Here is an 8,041-nt window from a genome sequence, read left to right on the forward strand (position 1 = left end):
CGTGGGAGAAAAAGAAAAAGGAAAAAACATTGTAGCCGAGTGTAGGGTACGCGCGTGCTTCAAATGTAAAAAGGGTCGAGCAGAAGTTTTCTTTTTATTTGTCTTTCTCTCTCTCTCTCTCTCTCTATCTCTATTTCTATCTATCTTTTCCTCCATCACGCTAACGGGAAAAAAACAACAGACAAATGAGAGGAAAAATAATCGCTCATTGTTCCGTAGGAAAACAATGCGAGCCACTTGACACGCTGCACCCGAACGAAATCGTGCCAACAGCTTTGCTGCCAACTTGGAAGACATTCGACGATTTCCAATCGACAGATCGCCCATTATTCTCTTCTCTAACCAGACACACACTCGTGTTACCAGCCGACCATAGACGGTACACGTTGAACAACCCCCTTTCTCTCGCTTGCACTCGCGTACTTTCTTCTCGAAAGCGTATAGTCTTAAGACCTATAATCGAACTGCTTCACGAGTCAGGTTTCTCCGAGAAACTTCTCACAAGTTCCCCCCTTTCTTCGATATTGACGCTCCAATCAACAGCTTGCTTCACTTATTTGAACCTAAACTTGTGAACCGCGATCGAAACGAACGCGAATAACTCGCTTTCAACTCGCTCTCTCTTTCTCTTTCTCGCGCCAAGGTATTAAAACGGCACTGGATTAACTAATACTCTAGTTAATCTTATAAAACTATTAGCTATTATGTATACGTATTGTTTTCGACAACTAAATAATCATATTTTTGCGTTATAGGAAAAATATGACACAGGACAATGGTTCGTTCTAAGTCTTTTTCGAGCTGAGGAGAAATTCAAAATTGAACGTCCAAACTTTTTTCTTCGGAAGAAAAATCATCCATTCACCGAGTTGATCGAAGATAAGAACTTTTAATTAAATACTTCGTTAACAGTCAAGAAAGAAGTATAGAAAATGACACTAACGTTAAGGTAAAAGATGCGGGGCATCATTATTTTGTTTTCGATGGAAAATACACATTCGCGTTATACAAACTCGGACGTGAATTTAATATCTAAATTTTGCGTCTCATCTGTTTGTAACGTCAACAGTTGACTCGCATTTCATTCTAATTAATTTAATTTCGCGTAATAATCTAAATGAGAAATGTGCAAAAAGCGAACGAAGTCTGATGTAAGAGAAAAAAACAAATTAGCAAAGTCTTGCGCGAAGCATGAAAATAAAACAGACGAGGGGATAAGAAAGCGAGGGGAAAAAAATGATAAAATAAATAAGGAGGTTTGTTCGATATTTCAATAATAATTGAATACTCGAACATATTCAACGAAAATGTTTCATTTTACGACCGAGGGATCGTCGTATACCATAAGGGTAGAATTGCGAGAGCCCGGAGGGGGTATTTTGTCGTTTGATCCTCTAGGATCCGTCGAGTAGTTCCGCTCCAAATAACGCAGGGAGGAACGAACGAGCTGAATGTTCGGTCAAAAGGGATCGATCGCTGTGAAGCGTGCTAATTATCACTGACGCGATGCTTATCTACGGTATGCAACAAAGAACGTTCACTTTTGAGACCAGTTATGCATTACACGCGATTATGAAAAACATATTAGGCGTATAAGATTCCATCTCTCTCTCTCTCTCTTTCTTTTTTTCTTTTTTTCTTTTTTTAAGGGACACACAAACGCTTAATAATCTCATTTTAATTACTCTACCAATCAAATATACAATAACGACAATTTGTCCGTAATCTGTTCGTCAAAGTAAATTCATACAATTTTGGATAAATTTAGAAATAGAACCGCGTAGATCCGTTGGTCGATCAAACGGAACAGCATCTAAATATAAAACACGGTAATATATTTTGGTATATAAAAGTAAGAAAAATGAATAAAAATTTGGGTATCCCTTAAAACCTAGCAATAGAATTATCAAACATATTTCATTTCACTTTTATAACAAGAATATTTATAAAATGTGATAAGACGAGGTAAGTATGAAAAAATGAGTATAGTTTCGTATTGCGGATATCGTTTCGTTTCTGATCGGATCACGCGATCTAGCGTGAAAACAGTCGGCAAAGGAATAAGAAAAATAAGATAGGAAAACTTATACGAAACGAAATGAAAATTTCTTTTTGGCAGAGATACGGTGAAGTGTTCTTCTTACGATCTGTAGAGAAGTCGAATCGAGTCGAGTCGAGTCGAGTCTCTTACAACTACCTGTAGTAACTCCGAGCGACCTAGAAATGCCGTGAACGTGAACCCCGTTTGTGGTTAACTGGGGCAAACATTTTCCGCCTCCGTAAATATGCACTGAACACTGCATCGGCCTAAGTACCGAACTACGCTGGTCTGCTTTTCACTGACGCTTCTTTGATATACCCCCTTTTTCTCCCTATCCCTCTCCCTTTAACCCATCCCTCTTTCTCTCTCTCTCTCTCTCTCTCTTCCTATCTTCTGCCGTTTCTTTTTTTGTTTCACAAAACACGAATATTTTCTCGTATCAACTATTTGTTAAATATGCACCAACCTCGTACAAGATTAAATTCCAGGAAAACATTAAACGCGTTTAACCTATCGATGATTATTACGCTTATTGAGAATATTAATATCGTGTTAGTAAACAATCCTTGTGAGTATAACCTGAATACATCGTTGCAAATGCATGTATGCACATCCATTCATGACTATATATTTTCTATCTACAAATTAAAACGATTAATGTATATTACCGTCAGCATTATAATTGAATATTATTTTATAGGTCAATCATTGATCCGAACAAGAGCACAATTTTCAAATACTTTTATATAATAAAAATACACTGTGTTTTATATACTTATAAGAAGGGCTTTAAAATGTTAAATCATTGACCTGTCCCGTAGTTGGTAAATTTTTTAAATTAATTTTACAAAAATATCTCTTCATTGCAAAATTTATACTGTTTCTAATTCTCGAGACTGAAAATTTAAGAGAACCACCACGTAATAGGAACTTATTCGTAGCTCATTACCTACTAATGAACTCGTATTGTCGAGGTTCAACTATCGAGGGTTTGGTGATTACCGTTTCGATTGGATCCCGAAGAATCGACTAACGTTCGGCACGAAAATTCTACGTATCAGGATTTCCTTTCGTATCTTCACAAATTTCGGCTTCGATTCGACCGTTCGAAAGAGGATGGAGAAAGATCGATAGGACCAAAATGCTCGGGTATATATCTATCTATCTATCTATCTATCTATCTATCTGCGAGTGAGTGATTGGTGAACCTTAGGACATTGCCCTGAATTACAAATTCAACGAAATACATACAAAATTTATATAATCAAATAAAGGGTAAGGATATGGAAATGAAGTAAGAGTAAGAAGTAGGTATAGGACATGATTCCCCTCTCGTTTTTTAGAAGTGGAAGAAGAATTGTGGTTAACTTGGGTAGAAGTAGACCTATCTCCGTTAAAATCTCCGAGAGTTTCTACCCGCTACCTAAAACCCTGACACAACACTTTGCAATTTAGTTAATTTCTTAATGTGGCCTACCAGCAACACCGCGACATTTTTATCGTACCTCGAATAAGAATGTTATGAAGTGTTATATTTTTAAATATGTTTATAACATGAATTATATTTCATCGAATAGTTCATTCAATTGATAACCTAAACCCAACTCTCTTTAACGACTAACTTTATGCTTTCATTGCAACTTAAATTTTACTCTCAAGTATAACTTCAAAATATTTGTTAAAAATGTCTCATGAAATGATTTAATTTATTATTCATCTGTTATCTAATAATAATTTAGAAATTGAACGTTTCGATATTACTTATTGATCAATTGTGAACGCAAATAAAAGTCAATCGATCAATAACATGACTTTGATTAAACGTTTTCCTAACATTACTATTCTAGGTAGTTCTTCATTCACCGTAGTAGAATCATGCCAAGCTATTATCCTAAACTTCGCTGCATTATCCGCGTCCTTAGAAATCTATTTCTTCTCATCTATAGCATCGTCACGATTCGAGGGATTCGCACGATGAGTCGGCACATTACTCCTAATCGTTTCGATAAGTATTCGCCAGGCTGTTACACCTTCGACCTCTTAATCGTAAAAACCTTTCTTATTGATTTAACAACGTTAACGAAATCTAACACACGCCAGTGAAGATATTTTCGAGATAATAACGCGCCTTTCAACGAATGTCCAAGAAAACCCATCAATTTTCTTTCTCCATGGTCATAGCGAAAGGGAGAAGAAGAAAAAAATGGTAGGAAAAAGAAAGAATACGATAAGCTCTTTCATTTTATCTACTACTATCTTACTCTTAATAAATATCTCTGTATCTACCCTTCCAAGGTAGAAAACAGAAATAGAGAAGAAAGAGAGAGGGGGGAGAGGGAGAAGGAGAGAGAGAGAGAAAGTGATGGCTCTGAATGTCCTTGAAATTGACACGATAACCAGGAGCTTTAGTCCTATGGATGTCATCCTTGTCCTTCGTAGGTCCGATAACGAGCAATCTTAACCCCAAGTAGACTTGTGGCACACGACTACGAGTAAGAAAGGGATGCGAGCAAACGTACGCAGTAGTTTGCACGGCAAGAAGGGTTTCTTAGCTCCTCATGCCGCACCCAGATAACATAAATGCCACGACGAATGAGACTTGGGTCGAGCACGAGGTGCACCATAAATTAAAGAAAATGTGACGGTCACTGATAGAGACGAAGAAAGAGAACGAAAATAAAAGAGAATGAGAATGAGAGAGAGAGAGACAAGAAAAGAAAATAAAAAGAAAGGCATAAACTCGTTGGGGTTCTTTTTTATGTTTTTTTTTTATTAATATCAGATAATTAAATGCAGAATTTTAATATACCGTTTGAAAAACCGATCATGATACGTTTTAATGTTAAATAACAAAATTCTAACGTTAACTTTCGAGATAGTTGATTACGGCAGTTCGGTTTCACGTTACTTTCTATTTACAAAGCTCATGAATAATGCAGCTTTGTTTTCCACTCGACAAAAGCGTAGAACTTATATAAAATATAATATGATACAATATCGTTTTAGTAAAAATAACGAGGAACTAACTCCGATAAAATTGATAAAAGAACTCCCGATAAATCGTTATAACATTTCTCTCGGATTTAATATTTTTTCTTTTCCAATACGTAATCGCATTAAAGCGTCCAATTATGTAAAGTATCGCAAAGTATATAATATATAGGTATTATTAAAAAATCAAATTCAAAATGGCGAAAAATAAAAAGGGCTCGAGGGGAAAGAGGCTGGGAGAAAAAAATGTATGTTGATCAAAACTGATTTTATTTTTTCTTCTTTTATTTCTCTAGGAAGTTATTTGAAAAATAAAATAGGAAACGGGGATAACCGAAAGAAAGAATAAGAAGAAAAAAGGATCGTAGTAGTAACGGTGATAGCAGTAAAGAAGACGGAACAGAAGAATCATGATCTACGCGGGGCTGGGTGAGAGAAGGACCGAAATTTGTTGAGGGTCATTACCATAATAGCATAAAGGTAGCGACGTCGTCGGCATTCAACGGGCAAAAATGTGTTTTCCAAGAATTTAATATTTCAGAAGAAATTATACTTTTAAATGAGAATGTATATATATATATATATATATATATAAAAAATATATATATATATATGTATATGTATATATGTATATAGATGTATAGGAGAAGGGAGGAGAGAGATCGGAGGTTGCACGAATCAGAGATGCAAATTCATTTTAAACGATACTCCCTCGCGAAAATGTAAATTGATTTCGTGCCAGTGCAGCTTTTCGATTCGAAGTCTATCGATCTCTCTTTTAGGTAGAGTTTATCTTTCTCTGCACGGTCCTTTCCACTATTATTTCTTTTTTCCTTTTCTTTTCTTTTTTTTTTTTTAAGTCGAATTACTGCTACTACCACTACTACTACTACTACTACTGCTACTACGATTCTCTCGACGTGTTCCAATGGAAATTTCTTCGAAATCCGAGAAACTGACAGATATTGGAATTATTAAGGTATGGAATAACATGAAATTTCAAGTATCGGAAGTGAAACAAGTGTTTTATTATACGGACAAATATAAAAATTAGAAATTGGTATTAGACTTGTGTTTCAATGAAAATTCGATATATATATATATATTATTTTATTTTTATTAAAAGAAAATATCAGGCATATTTGCAGAAGTTGGAGTAAAATTAATCGAAAAGGTAATCAAAATGGGAGATATTTGTATGAAGACAAATTGGAACAATTTAAATGCGAATAAAAATACGAATGATACCGAGGATTTATATAATATTCGAACAATTCCGTAGGTATTCATCATGTATGAACGATATTGAAAATATTATTCTCATATTTGAACAATAATTACGAATATCATACATGAATAATACCGAACGTATTCATTATACCTGAACAATAGCGAAAATTTTCTTGAAAATTCAAACTAAACCCTCGCGGCTTTGGAATAATACTTGAAGTTAATACATACAAACAAAAAATGTGTAAATTTCTTCAACGTATTCTAATGGAAATTCGTTTAGTATTCAAACAACAATCTCGACGAATAAAAATATCGGCACGATATTTAAAAACAAACAAGAAAAAGAAAAAGAAATAGAATTTAACTGAATTAAAGTATCGACAGGAATAAAAATGTTACAGGAGTAAATAGAAAGAAAAAAAAAAAAGAAAAAGAAAAAAAAGAAGAAACGAGTGAAAAAAAGTGAATCGAACAAAATGCCTCGATTTGTTTCAAATAAAAATTGTTATGATATCCGGGATGAACAATCGCAAATTGAATGAAAATATATAAAAATATATTGAATGAATAGAATAGAAAGGTGTACAAGAGTAAAAGAAAAATTCTAATATACTAGTAGGAAAAAGAAAAGGTGCGAAGTTCGCAAGCTTCGTATAATAGTTTGGAACGAAGGTAATCCGAGCAACGGTAAATGATCATCTCATTTCTGCGAGATGAGAAAGAAGAAAAGGGGGACGAAAAAAAAAAGTGCAGAAGCAATCGCCATAAAGCGTCAATGACAAATGCGACGTCTTATCTATTGCATTAGCCCGCTCGTACATCAAATAGAACGATTCCCGATAGGAAAGAAAGAAAAAGTAGTCAAAAGAGAAAGAGAGAAGAAAGAGTACACACACACATATATATATGTGTGTATATACACATGTATAATACTTTATCTGAAACTCATAAGATAGACTTTAACCATAGGTGGAAAGTGTAGCTCTCGCAAACGAAATGGGAACGATAAATGTTACAGAACGGACGACTCATTTTTCTATATTTTATACTAAAAAAAAAAGCACGCGGGTGTGCAGGTAGTACACAAGTTGTGAGAATGTAACTTACACGCTCGTATTTCTACATACACGTACGATTTTTCGTCTGCATTAAAACAGGACTGATGTAACTAATGTAATTAATGTGTATCTATAATATCTGCGAGATGAAATATAAGAAGTAAAATAGGTTGATATTGAATAATCGGAAGCAGGTAGGTTTATCAAATCATCACGCGTTAAATCGTAAATTTTCAGTCGCTTTTGTAGCACGTCGTGTTTCCAGATCGGTCCTTTTCGAGTTTAGCTTCCTGCTATTACTGCAAGAAATGAATTCCAGGGGCGTTCGTTTATCAGGGACAGATGTGGAACACCCCGGAAACATTCCTCCGCGATTTTGTACGATGAATATTCATTCGTTCTAAGCACAGCTGTATCTGCCCCACCTGTCTGGCACCGTGGTTAGAATCAATTAGAATGATACATGATTCGCGTGCGATGCTCCCATTATGAATGGTTGTTCTGCACGTTGTCGGAAGACAACCCACGGATTATAAATTTATCGAGTTATCGCGCCTTACAGAAAAATTGCACCCCCTTTTTGCCCCCATAGAGGATCCCCTTGCCGATACTTAAAAACAAATTTCGTATCATTTTCACTGTAACTGTGTGAACAATTTCGCATTAAATTATAGGGTTATTAAAAAGATACTCCTATAAAGTGAATTAATAATATGGT

Source organism: Polistes fuscatus, unplaced genomic scaffold (genome assembly GCF_010416935.1).
Source record: "Polistes fuscatus isolate 324 unplaced genomic scaffold, CU_Pfus_HIC Scaffold14, whole genome shotgun sequence".
Lineage (NCBI taxonomy): Eukaryota > Metazoa > Arthropoda > Insecta > Hymenoptera > Vespidae > Polistes > Polistes fuscatus.